This window comes from Zea mays, chromosome 1 (assembly GCF_902167145.1).
Source record: "Zea mays cultivar B73 chromosome 1, Zm-B73-REFERENCE-NAM-5.0, whole genome shotgun sequence".
NCBI lineage: Eukaryota > Viridiplantae > Streptophyta > Magnoliopsida > Poales > Poaceae > Zea > Zea mays.
In genome coordinates, this window is record NC_050096.1 from 228,632,127 (window position 1) to 228,646,287 (window position 14,161).

A 14,161-nucleotide genomic window follows, 5' to 3' on the forward strand; every position below is an offset into this window, starting at 1 on the left:
GTACCAACGGTGCATGAACCATGTGTTCGGCGAACACATCGGTCGCACAGTCGAGGCCTACGTCGATGACATCGTAGTCAAGACAAGGAAGGCTTCCGACCTCCTCTCCGACCTTGAAGTGACATTCCGATGTCTCAAGGCGAAAGGAGTCAAGCTCAATCCTGAGAAGTGTGTCTTCGGGGTGCCCCGAGGCATGCTCCTGGGGTTCATCGTCTCCGAGCGAGGCATCGAAGCCAACCCGGAGAAGATCGCAGCCATCACCAGCATGGGACCCATCAAGGACTTAAAAGGCGTACAGAGGGTCATGGGATGTCTTGCGGCCCTGAGCCGCTTCATCTCACGCCTCGGCGAAAGAGGTCTGCCTCTGTACCGCCTCTTAAGGAAGGCCGAGTGTTTCGCTTGGACCCCTGAGGCCGAGGAAGCCCTCGGGAACCTGAAGGCGCTCCTTACAAAGGCGCCTGTCTTGGTGCCCCCAGCTGATGGAGAAGCCCTCTTGGTCTACGTCGCCGCTACCACTCAGGTGGTTAGCGCCGCGATTGTAGTCGAGAGGCAAGAAGAAGGGCATGCATTGCCCGTTCAGAGGCCAGTCTACTTCGTCAGCGAAGTACTGTCCGAGACCAAGATCCGCTACCCACAAGTTCAGAAGCTGCTGTATGCTGTGATCCTGACAAGGCGGAAGTTACGACACTACTTCGAGTCTCATCCAGTAACTGTGGTGTCATCCTTCCCCCTGGGGGAGATCATCCAGTGCCGAGAAGCCTCGGGCAGGATCGCAAAGTGGGCGGTGGAAATCATGGGCGAAACAATCTCGTTCGCCCCTCGGAAAGCCATCAAGTCCCAGGTGTTGGCGGACTTCGTGGCCGAATGGGTCGACACCCAGCTGCCGACGGCTCCGATCCAACCGGAGCTCTGGACCATGTTTTTCGACGGGTCGCTGATGAAGACGGGAGCCGGCGCGGGCCTGCTCTTCATCTCGCCCCTTGGGAAGCACCTACGCTACGTGCTCCGCCTCCATTTCCCGGCGTCCAACAATGTGGCCGAGTACGAGGCTCTGGTCAACGGGTTGCGGATCGCCATCGAGCTAGGGGTCAGACGCCTCGACGCCCGCAGTGACTCGCAGCTCGTCATCGACCAAGTCATGAAGAACTCCCACTGCCGCGACCCGAAGATGGAGGCCTACTGCGATGAGGTTCGGCGCCTGGAAGACAAGTTCTTCGGGCTCGAGCTCAACCACATCGCTCGGCGCTACAACGAGACTGCAGACGAGCTGGCTAAAATAGCCTCGGGGCGAACGACGGTCCCCCCGGACGTCTTCTCCCGGGATCTGCATCAACCTTCCGTCAAGATCGACGACGCTCTCGAGCCCGAGGCACCCTCGGCACGGCCCGAGGCACCCTCGGCACGGCCCGAGGCACCCTCGGCACAGCCCGAGGTACCCTCGGCCCCCGAAGGCGAGGCGCTGCACGTCGAGGAAGGGCAGAGCGGGGCCACGCCTGATCAAGATTGGCAGGCCCCGTACCTACAATATCTCCGTCGAGGAGAGCTACCCCTCGACCAAGCCGAGGCTCGGCGGGTAGCGCGACGCGCCAAGTCGTTCGTCTTGTTGGGCGATGAGGGGGAGCTCTACCACCGCAGCCCCTCGGGCGTCCTCCAGCGATGCATCTCCATCGCCGAAGGTCAGGAACTCCTGCAAGAAATACACTCGGGGGCTTGCGGCCATCATGCAGCACCCCGAGCCCTTGTCGGGAATGCTTTCCGGCAAGGCTTCTACTGGCCAACGGCGGTGGCTGACGCCACTAGAATTGTCCGCACCCGCGAAGGGTGCCAATTCTATGCGAAGCAGACCCACCTGCCCGCTCAGGCTCTGCAGACGATACCCATCACCTGGCCCTTTGCTGTATGGGGTCTGGACCTCGTCGGTCCCTTGCAGAAGGCGCCCGGGGGCTACACGCACCTGCTGGTCGCCATCGACAAATTCTCCAAGTGGATCGAGGTCCGACCCCTGAACAGCATCAGGTCCGAGCAGGCGGTGGCGTTCTTCACCAACATCATCCATCGCTTCGGGGTCCCAAACTCCATCATCACCGACAACGGTACCCAGTTCACCGGCAAAAAATTCTTGGATTTTTGCGAAGATCACCACATCCGGGTGGACTGGGCCGCCGTGGCTCATCCCATGTCGAATGGGCAAGTGGAGCGTGCCAACGGCATGATTCTGCAAGGGCTCAAGCCCTGGATCTACAACGGCCTCAACAAGTTCGGCAAGCGATGGATGAAGGAACTCCCCTCGGTGGTCTGGAGCCTGAGGACAACGCCAAGCCGAGCCACGAGTTTCATGTCGTTCTTCCTCGTCTATGGGGCCGAGGCCATCTTACCCACTGACCTGGAATACGGCTCCCCGAGGGCGAGGGCCTACAACGAACAAAGCAACCAAGCTAGCCGAGAAGACTCGCTGGACCAGCTGGAGGAGGCTCGGGACAAGGCCTTACTACACTCGGCGCGGTACCAGCAGTCCCTGCGACGCTACCACGCCCGAGGGGTCTGGTCCCGAGACCTCCAGGTGGGCGATCTGGTGCTTCGGCTGCGGCAAGACGCCCGAGGGAGGCACAAGCTCACGCCCCCCTGGGAGGGGCCATTCGTCATCGCCAAAGTCCTGAAGCCCGGAACATACAAGCTGGCCAATAATCAAGGCGAGATCTACGGCAACGCCTGGAACATCAAACAGCTACGTCGCTTCTACCCTTAAGATGTTTTCAAGTTGTTCGTATACTTCGCACCCATGCAAAGTTTAGTCATCAAGGAAGGGTCGGCCTCGCCTCGGCAGAGCCCGACCCTCCCTCGGGGGCTAAAAGGGGGGAGACCCCCTCTGCGTCGAATTTTTCCCTCGAAAAAAGATCTCTTTTTAGCAGAATTTCTTCCGTGCTTTTTGACTACTTCGAAAAGCGGATCCTGGAAACGACGAAGTACACGTAAGCAGCCAAGGCTGACCGAGCCGAGGGACTCCTACGCCTCTGGGATACGGATACCTCACTCATCACCTTCTGCGATAAGTAACTCGCGTTCGGATAAAGCGACTCCGTGGACCGAACAAGTCTTCACGTTCGGAAGCTCTTCTGCCAAAGTGGTCCTTCAAGCTTTCTCGACTAAGTCGGAGACAGGGCCTCATGGACGGGCGAAGGCATGCGTAAGCGGCAAGGCCGACCGAGCCGAGGGACTCCTACGCCTCCGGGATACGGATACCTCACTCATCACCTTCCGCGAGAAGCAACTCTCGCCCGCACAAACATCCCTGTTACCGACGGAAAGTCCAGATGCTCGGAATAAGGGGAAAGGAGACGCAGCTTTGCAAGCGCAGCGAGGGTGTGTTTTCTGGCCTCAGCGGCCGCAGAAGGCACGCGCTACAAGACGATCTGGTCCTGCAGGCTCGGGTCTTCACGCTGAAGGGGGCCGTAGCACCTTCGGCATCGACGACATCTTCAGCAAGGTCCGACCCAGCCTCGGACGGTGGCGCGGTCCAGGGACTTCTCCGGGAATCTGGCCCGAGCAGGCGGCTCGGCCGGCTACCCCTGGGGCCTCGGCCAACCATCTTCCAAGGGCGCTAGCCCGACCCGAGGCCTCGGCTGATCAACTCCGGCGTCGGATCCGCTGACGGACAACCCGGCTAGGCTCCGGCCAACCAGGTTCCCATTTTCGAGCCAACTCCGCCCCTGTTCGTACTGATATCGCTACCCCTAGCCTCGGCTCGTCGAAGAGCGGCCGAGGGGTCTCTTTAACTAAGCTAGAGGAGCCTCAGACAACAAGGCTGATCGAGCCGAGGGATTCCTACGCCTCCGGGATACGGATACCTCACTCGTCACCTTGACACGGGGTGACTCATGCTTGGTGAAGCGGTACAGATAATCAACAGGCGAGACTTAGTGCTCGAAAATGAGGAAAAAAACACGGCTCCGTGCTGAAATTACATACATGTTCAGGCCTCGACAGCCGCAATGAACAAAAACACTGGCAATCGAAATGCCGTTACAAACGGAACTCCGGTTCCCCCTCCGCAGGTACGAACAACCCCACTCCATGGGGGAAGGCCTGCGGAGCAACAGAAGACTGACGGGCCGCTCGCCGCCGCCCGTTCCGACTGCGACAACAACCACCCCCGCCCCGGGCGGCGAAGCGGCTTAGGCAGCAGCTTCGGGGCAGGTGTTGCGACAGGAGGGCTCTCACCCGCAGAGGACGAGAACCAGCCATTCAGGCCAGGAGACGGAGACCCAGGGCTACTGGCGCCCTACCTATCCCGGCATGGCTGGAGGAAGTCCCCGTGGGACTGAGGGATGCCATTCTCCCCCAGGCGCGGGGGAAGAAAAAGGCAGCCAACCCATGCAGGGGCAGCCCCCCGACTCGCCTCATCCTTCATCTTGGCCTGGATGACGAAAATCCTTGAGGCCGAGGGAGGGGCAGAGGCCGCAGCCCGGCTCGCTTTCCCCCACCATCAGGCCGGAGGTCGCCATCTCAGGTGACCGCCGGTCGAGGGGTGCGGCCGGGCTGCGTGATGAAAATCCTTGAAGCCGAACAATGGCTGAAAGGTACCAACTCCCATGGAGTTGCGTTCCTCCAACGAGAAGGCGGAAAGACGGTGGGTACCCCCCATCCGGGGGCTTGGAAGATGGAAAGACACGACGCATGAGGGAGGAAGAAGATGTGGTTGCCTTCCGAAAGGGGTCGCCCTCCTTTTAAAGGCAACTCTCCCTACGTGCGCCCCCAAACGCCGCGGGCTGAGTCTTCTCCAACACGCTCCAAGGCCCACCCCAGCGACTCGGGGGCTGGGTCCCGCATGTCATGCAGACCGGCTCCGAGCAGAAGAAGCCGAACCGCCGCGCGTGGTGCGCACAACCGCCCAGCGGTTACAAGCGACCCCCCACTTTTGCCCAGACCAACGGGCGGGAGGGGCGGGTAGCCATGCAGGCGGCATGCAACCGCGCCAGGTGGACGCGCTTCTCCGACTTCTGACACGCCAGCTTGGAGGCCCAGGCCCACGCGTCACGCAACCAGCGCGCCAGTTGCTGCATGCAAGCAACCGCGCCACCACTTGTGCCACCATCGCGCCTCTTCGGTTGCGGAGCCTATGCCGCGACTCGAGGCGACCCAGCACACGACCCAGCGGCGCCAGCCTGGCGCGACGGTCAATGCGGCCGAAAGTGGGCCGGCAGTAATGACGGTGGCAGGCGGACGGGAGCAGCAGTCACGTCGTCAGCCAGGCTCACGTCCCATCCAGGGACAGCAAGAGAGCCTCCTCCCACGGCGAGAAGACGGTGCGCCCGTGATCCGTTCCTCGAACGGCTCGCGCACGCGCAACGGCCGCCCTGCCAACCACTCGCCCCGTCGCATTAACTCCGCGGCGGGACAGGCAGCGCTTCTGGCAGGAGAAGCGGACGACGCTTCGCCTTCGCCGTAATAACCGCGCCAAAAAAGGTACGCCACGTCGTTCGATTTCGTATCCTTTTCCCTTTTTCCTCTTTCTCTATCTCTTGCAACAGGGACCGGGAAAGGGGGATACCCCGAAAAGGATCCTTCCCTGTGAAGGAACCGGGCTCCGAGCCCCCCTACTGATCAGAGGTTCGAAGGCTGGCCCTCCGAAGGGTTCAACAGTCGCCTCAGATCGCGTGGGCCCGACACCCACTACTGGTCAGGGGTTCGAAGGCCGGCCCCCCGAAGGGCTCCATGGCCGCCTCAGGCTACTCGGGCTCCGCGCCCATTACTGATCAGAGGTTCGAAGGCTGGCCCCCGAAGGGTTCACAGTCGCCTCAGACGCCGAGCGAGGGATGACCAGGGGTACGTTCGATACATAACCGAGGCTCGGGCTGCGCTCCCGAGGTACCCTAGGACATTTCCGAGACCAGCGGGAGCGATCTTGTAACGGAATCCCATCGGAGGGAGGCATCGAGCCCTCGGACCCCGTCGCCAGGGGACCGGGTCCGGCAGATCACCCGCAGGTACTTTTGGGCGTGCCTCTGGGCCCCTAGCCGACCCCCAACGAACGGGGCACGGACGTCCACTCGGATTACCCGCTTGCAGCTCACCGGAGACACCATGTTCGGTGCCCATCGAGGGTAACATGGCGCACTCCCCCCCTCCTCCTTGCGGAAAGGCGACACAGGGGCGTATGTAAAAAGTCGAGTCTGTCCCTGATCGTCCTCTCGCCCTGTGCGGAGGCTCGGGGGCTGCTCTCGCAAACCCGGCTCCGGCCGAACCGTTGACAGCGTCAACATACCAGCCCGAGAACTTGGGCCCCGACCGTGCACCCGGGCTACGGCCAGTTCGCATGAGGGAACGACCAGACCAGCCGAAGCGTTACGCAAGACATTAAGACCTCGAAGGAGTGAAACCACTCCTCCGAGGCCTCGGGGGCTACACCCGGCGGGTGCGCTCGCGCGCACCCACCGGAATAAAATGCAACCGAGGAAGGCTGGTCCCCTTGCAAAAAAGTGCGACGAAAGCCTCCAAGCGAGTGCTAACACTCCCTTCGAGGCTCGGGGGCTACTGTCGGGGACCATAATTAGGGGTACCCTCAAGACGCCTAATTCTCAGCTGGTAACCCCCATCAACATAAAGCTGCAGAGGCCTGATGGATACGATTAAGTCAGGGATCAGTCCATACGAGTGACTCGATCACGCTTCACCCGAGCCTAGCCTCGGACTCGGGCAGCCGACCTCGAGGGACTTCCGTCTCGCCCGAGGCCCCCCTTTTAACGGCGGACACATCTCCGGCTCGCCCGAGGCCTTGGCTTCGCTAAGAAGCAACCCTGACTAAATCGCCGCACCGACTGACCGAGTTGCAGGGGCATTTAACACAAAGGTGGCCTGACACCTCTATCCTGACGCACGCCCCCCCGGCAGAGCCGAAGTGACCGCCGTCACTCCGCTGCTCCACTGACCGGTCTGACAGAAGGACAGCGCCGCCTGCGCCACTCCGACTGCGGTGCCACTCAACAGAGTGAGTCTGACAGGCAGTCAGGCCTCGCCAGGGGCGCCATAGCGAACTCCGCTCCGCCCGACCCCAGGGCTCGGACTCGGGCTAAGACCCGGAAGACGGCGAACTCCGCTCCGCCCGACCCCAGGGCTCGGACTCGGGCTAAGACCCGGAAGACGGCGAACTCCGCTCCGCCCGACCCCAGGGCTCGGACTCGGGCTCGGACCCGGAAGACGGCGAACTCCGCTCCGCCCGACCCCAGGGCTCGGACTCGGGCTAAGACCCGAAAGACGGCGAACTCCGCTCCGCCCGACCCCAGGGCTCGGACTCGGGCTCGGCCCCGGAAGACGACGAACTCCGCCTCGCCCGACCCCAGGGCTCGGACTCCGCCCTGACCTCTGCCGAACGACTTCCGCCTCGCCCGACCCGGAGGCTCGGACTCGGCCTCGGCAACGGAAGACAGATTCGACCCCAGCTTCGGAGGAGCCTCCACGTCGCCCGGCCTCGGGCGCGGGCCCGCCACGTCAACAGGGAGCGCCATCACCACTCTACCCCGAGCCGACTCGGGCCGCAGAGAACAAGACCGGTGTCCCATCTGACCAGCTCCGCCAGATAGGCAATGATGGCGCCTCCCAAGCTCCATGACGGCGGCGGCTCTCAGCTCTCTTACGGAAGCAGGTGGACGTCAGCAAGGACTCGACCGCTCCGACAACTGTCCTTCCGCCAAAGCTCCGTTGCTCCTCCGACAGCCACGACATCACGCCAGCAGGGTGCCAAGATCTCTCCGGCTGCCACATTGGCATGTACTTAGGGCGCTAGCTCTCCCTCCGCTAGACACGTAGCACTCTGCTACACCCCTCATTGTACACCTGGATCCTCTCCTTACGACTATAAAAGGAAGGACCAGGGCCTTCTTAGAGAAGGTTGGCCGCGCGGGACCGAGGACGGGACAGGCGCTCTCTTGGGGCCGCTCGCTTCCCTCACCCGCGTGGACGCTTGTAACCCCCCTACTGCAAGCGCACCCGACCTGGGCGCGGGACGAACACGAAGGCTGCGGGACTTCCACCTCTCTCACGCCCGTCTCCGTCCACCTCGCCTCTCCCCCCTTCGCGCTCGCCCACGCGCTCGACCCATCTGGGCTGGGGCACGCAGCACACTCACTCGTCGGCTTAGGGACCCCCCGGTCTCGAAACGCCGACAACGATGAAGAGGATGGGTTAGTTGGGAAAGATCTTGTACCCTATGCCTGTTTGTTGTTATGACAGAAATGACCCTCCAATGAGTGTAGGCAACATATCCCAACATGCGAGAATTTAAGTTGGCATTAAATCAACATGCTATCAAATATGAATTTGAGTATAATATTGAAAAGAGTGACCTAGGGAGAGTGAGGGCATATTGTTCAAGGAAGAAGGAAGAAGGGTGTAGATGGAGGTTGCATGCTTTTATAATGAGGGACAATACTACAATAAAGGTAATATATGTCTTGTTTTTGTCATTTATTTTAGTGTTGTAATGCAACATTTGATCTTTGGACCACTTGTATTTTTGTACGTAGGTGAGGAAGAATCCACATCAACATGCGTGCTCTAGTGCAAGAAGAAGTAAGGTCGTCAAGAATGCAACCAAATTTTGGGTTTGTGAACAAGTCAAGGACTGGCTCATGGAGGATTCAAGCTTGGGCGCTAAAGAATTGCAATGGAGGATAAAGGACAAGTGTTGGGGACTTGTTCTCAAATGCTATGAGTTAAGAACAAGGCAACATAGAAAATGTTAATCGGTAAAGTCCTTCGTCCTTCGAAGCATTATTCCCCTCAGGATATAATGGTTTTCGGACGAAGGTTATGAAAGGCGTATCTTCACAAATATAGTATATAATAATGAAGGATGAATCATAAAGAATATAAAAGATAACATAGACAATTGTATATTATCATTATATAAAAACAGAAATAACATCGAATTACAAATGTACCTTCAATTTGAAGGAGATGAAAGTACAAGCGTGACGCAAAAGCGAATGCCAAATCCGCGTGAACAGTACGGGGGTACTGTTCACCTATTTATAGGCACAGGACACAGCCCATACAAAATTACATTTATGCCCTTTACATTTGATAATAATTCTATAATAATCTATCGAGGTCTGAATACACTACACCAAAATCATACACTTCCTACGGTTTTTTAACTTCCTACAGCTTTTATAACAAACCGTAGGAAATAAATAACTTCTGAGAGGCAACTGGTAGCTCTAGGAAATAAACATAACTTCCTACGGTATTTTATAAAAGCTGTAGGAAGTTAGCTTTCACATGCTAACCCGTGTATTCGGTCAAGCGAGCCACTAACTTCCTAGAGGCGGCCGTAGAAAGTTAGCATGGGCAGCTAACTTTCTACGACCTCCTCTAGGAAGTTAGCTTTTAGTTGCTGATCCGCGGGTGTGGTCAAACGAGCCGCTAACTTCCTACGACCGCTAACTTCCTACGGCCTACTCTAGGAAGTTAGCTGCCCATGCTAACTTCCTACGACCTCCTCTAGGAAGTTAGATTTCAGCTTTTGACCAGTCAAACGAAAAGCTAACTTCCTACGACTGGCTCTAGGAAGTTAGAATGAGCAGCTAACTTCCTACGGCCTCTTTTAGGAAGTTAGATTACAACTTTTGACCAGTCAAACGAAAATTTAACTTCCTACGGCCTGTTCTAGGAAGTTATTTAACTTTCTAGAGTACATTTACAAACTCTAGAAAGTTATGTAACTTTCTACGGCATTACTCTAGGAAGTTAAATTTTTTATCTTAAACCCTACTCAATCTTATCCTCTTCTATCTCTTCTCTCTCACTCCCATCTCTTCCACCAGGACGAAGCCGCCGCCGCCTCTGCCAGCGCACCCGCCTCGCCCCCGCTCGCTGCGGCCGCCTCTGCCAGCGCACCCGCCCCGCCCCCACCCGCCGCGGCCGCCCTCGCCCGTTGCTCTCGCCGACGCGGCCACCTCCGGCCCCGCCCGCCGTGGCCGCCCTGCTGTACGGCTACAAGAACAACAACCTCAAGTGGCTGGAGCGCTTCGCCTACATCAACACCACCATCTACCCCTTCGCCTTGCTCCCACTGCTCGCCTACTGTACCCTGCCAGCCGTCTGCCTCCTCACCGGCAAGTTCATTATGCCGTCGGTCAGTACCACCGCCTTCTGTTGGTTCTTTCTACCTCAGCAATCGGCATGCAGAGCCTCAAAAACTTAACCACCCGTTCGAACATTGCCAGCCTCTGACATGACACCCTGCTGTAGGTGAATAAATTAGGTGGCCATCTGAAGCATAAATTAGGAAGTTCCTTATAGTGCATGTAAATTTACTTTTCCCAATGTAGCTGCTGTCTTGCCCAAGAATCAAGCTAATTTCTTTACTTTAATTAGGAAGTTATCAGGTGCATGTCATCTCATCTTCTTTGACGTAATGGTGTCATGAGCATACTTTAATTAGGTGAATAAATTTACATGCCCATACTTTCTCGTCGCCATGGACAGTAGTGCCTTTGGCCTTTATTATGCGTGCCTTCATTTGTGTGCTGGTGACTCTCTCATGCTATTGTGGCAGGTGGATGCGTGCAGGTCACAGGATCTTCAGGGGCTGTAGCCTGCAGGAAAAGAGGGCTTTTGATAATACTGAGAGATGAGATAATGAATTTGGTGGCCGAGCCTCACATGGTGATGGTGATCCTTGTACCTTGTCCTTCTCTGGTTCATCCATAGGCGCATGAGAGGCTGCTGCATTTATCATCGGGGGCTATCCGGGTCTGGACCGGAGCTAGGAATTTATGAGGTTTTGTCACTCTCTAGCAGACCAGCTGGCAAGTGGCAACTGAACTTCTGTTATTTATCAATTAAAAGAAAGAAACTTAACTTGTGATCGAGAAAAAAAAGAAAACAACTTATTAGCAAAGTATGTATTCACATGATCACATCCATGTTATGGCTACTGGGTCTATTCTTTTAGACAAGGATTACCCCCCATGATTAATCTGACTTTGGTCTCCCTTATCATTAGAATCTAGTGAGCACGATTCTTTTTTTTAAAAAATATATTAGAAATAGTAAGTACAAACCTCTTCTTGTTAATTACCCTACGAATTTGATATGTTTCATATTAGGTTCCTTTATAATTTATGTTCACACACGCTAATCAAGCTAATTTCTTTACTTTAATAAATAACTATAATTGGTTTTTGCAGCAAGAATCTTGAAGTGAGAATTGGGAGAAGGAAATGGTTCTTGAAGATATGAAAAGGGAGGAAGATTTGCTGAAACAAGTTAAGGAATTATACAGGAAGCAGAAGCAAGAGCTCATGGATTATGTCACTCAACCAGCAGCGACACAGGTATGTATTCGTGAACAATTTATTCCCTTTAGAACATAATATTTATGCATATACTAGTGTAGTATAGCTTCTTGTGTAATAGGCCAAATTTCATGTAGATCTGAATAATTTTTTATGATTATATGTTTTTTAACAAACTGACATAGTTGTGTCTAAAGCCTCCCTATCCTACTACCTATTTCAAACTCCCACATACACACCTTGCTGGAAACAATTTTTTGCACTCCCACATACATGCCTTGCTGGAGATGGTCTGATAGAGAAAGGGTGATTTCTTTCCTGATATTATCTATACGTAATTTGACCTGCTGTATTTTCTCTTCTCGCAGACGTCACGTGATTCGCCAGCAACTCATTCACCCGCAACTCCTGAGAGTAATCTGTTTGGAGCCAAGCTCTCCAACAAGTGGCGGTAACATTTTGGTGGCGTACGTCCCTATTTTGTTGGGGCTTATTGCCTGTTCTGGCATCAGCACGACGTAACTAGCTTTTGCCACAAGCTTGGTGTTAGTTTGTGAGGGTGATAGGCCAGTGAAATTGTTCTGCTGCTTAGCATAGTTGGCCCTATGGATACCAATTGATCTATAGGCAGCCGGAAACTTGGCTAATTTATTATGACTATGGATGAGACTTTTGTGATGTAATTGATGAGACTATTGATTTAAATATTGTTATATGATTGTGTGTGAGATGTTTTATATGAAAATATGTTGTGATGTTGATATATTTGTTATGTTGTGGGATGTGGTGTAAAATAAAAATAAACAGCATTTGTAATGCTGGTCAAATTAACTTCCTAGAGGCCAATTGGGCCGTAGGAAGTTAACTTCCTAGGGGCTACAGTCAGCAGTAGGAAGTTAGCTAACTTCCTAGGGGCTACAGTCAGCCGTAGGAAGTTAGTCGTAGGAAGTTAGTCAGCTGACGGCGCTGACGGCGTGAAGCTACTATCTTCCGAGAACCTACTAACTTCCGAGAGGCTTCTTTGGCTGTAGGAAGTTAGCTAACTTCCTAGAGGGCTCTAGGAAGTTAAGCTAACTTCCGACAAAAAATTTTCGAGAGCCAAACTTCCGACGGGATGGCTTTACTTCCGAGAGTTCAGCTAACTTCCTAGAGTTTAGGGCTAACTTCCTAGGGTTTAGGCTCTAGGAAGTTCACTATTTTGGTGTAGTGATAGCCTTTTCATCTTTAAGTCGGTTTCATCTTTTGCTACCACGCCGAAGCTTTCCTGCTCACACCTTCGGCGCTGTATCAACCTTCGTATTATTCTTGTCTGCTGTGATACCGAGTTGAGTCCGAAGATACCTGTTCACACATTATTCTCCAGAAATACTGTTAAATCCTGTTTTTGAGGACCTTCGTAAGCCGAAGGCCCCCAACAGTAGCCCCTCGCAATATTAATTTGTTTAAAATAATAAATTTAGATTGCGACATGGACGAAGGCTTTACGCCGAAGGTCCGAAAAAACACCTTCCCTTTGCTAGAATAGCAACATTCACTGACAAGCGGGGCCTTTCAATTTTCAACGCACTGGTCGTATAAATACGGTCATACCGCAAACTCATTTGGCACGCTCTCTTGCCATCTGCTCCTGCTCACTCAATTTTTAGCTCTTGTGCACTAAGATTTGCTGAGCTTTTAGTTTTGAAGCTTCGGATTTGAAAACAGTTTTTTAGTGTTTCCGAAGATGTCTGAAGATAAGAAGGCTACTGCTGAGATGAAGCTGAGTCTCGACGAAGAGAAGAACTTGGGATTTCTTATAGCGATGTCGAAGACCAATACAGAAAAAATCACTAAGGAGATTCTGGAAGGTTTGTCTGAAGACACTGGTGACAACGACAGTTATGATATGGACAGTGGTGGTGAAGACTCCGAAGATCGCCCTTGGCGACCAAGCCATGCAGTTTTCGGCAAATCAACTATCAAAGAAAACCATCTTGTCAACATGAGGGAAGGTATTTCCGGGATCTGTCCACTGTGAGGGCCGACGAAGGGGAAAGGACTTGTCCACACCCTGAAGAGAATGAAGTCGTAGTATACCGAAGCTTTTTAAAAGCTGGACTACGATTTCCCCTGAGCGAGTTTGTCGTGGAGGTGCTGAAAATATTCGAAGTCTATCTTCATCAACTTACCCCCGAGGCAATCATAAGGCTGAATATCTTCGTGTGGGCCGTGAGAAGCCAAGGTCTGAAGCCTGATGCAAAAAGTTTCTGCAATATACACGAATTATCATACGAAACAAAACCTTGGGGTAAGGAACAATATCACAATAATTTTGGCTGCTACAGTTTCGTTTCTCGGTCCGGGTCAAGCTGTCCCGTGCCAACCTTTCGGAAGAGATGGCCCGACGACTGGATGACAGAATGGTTTTATGTGAAAAATGACCTAAAAGCACGGGGAGATATTAAAGGTATAATTATGCGCCCTATTTGGCAAAGCTTCGGCCTGCGAAGGCCGAAGGTTGAGATGAATGAAGATGCCGAAGAATGCCAGAGAGCCTTCGGAATTATTTGTTCTTTTATTGGAACGAGAGATTTGGTCCAGGAGCATATTGCCTTCAGAGTATGGCCGCTCGCAGAAAAATGGGAAATGCCGCAAGAGACCATGAAGGAGGCCAACGAAGGTGAACTTATTAGGCTGAAGTATACTTTCAAGTTCGGAGATAAATTCATTGAGCCAGATGACGACTGGCTAAGAAGCATTGAAAATTTAAGTGATGAACTACTTGGGGCTTACTCGAAAGCTGAAGATAATGCATTGTCAGCAGCCTTCGGAGGCCGAAAAAAGAAAAGGCTGAATCGAGTGTTTGACGCAATTGGATTTGTCTA

The 14,161-nt window shown here is 54.0% G+C and overlaps 1 pseudogene across 1 annotated transcript; it reads left to right on the forward strand.

Annotated features, from left to right (window-relative positions):
* The first annotated feature begins 9,787 nt into the window (after nucleotides 1–9,787).
* LOC100275109 (uncharacterized) lies at nucleotides 9,788–12,017 on the forward strand (annotated as a pseudogene). The gene is made up of 4 exons (NR_156183.1): nucleotides 9,788–10,132; nucleotides 10,556–10,665; nucleotides 11,190–11,336; nucleotides 11,666–12,017. The product of NR_156183.1 is annotated as an uncharacterized protein (transcript).
* The last annotated feature ends 2,144 nt before the right edge of the window (nucleotides 12,018–14,161 follow it).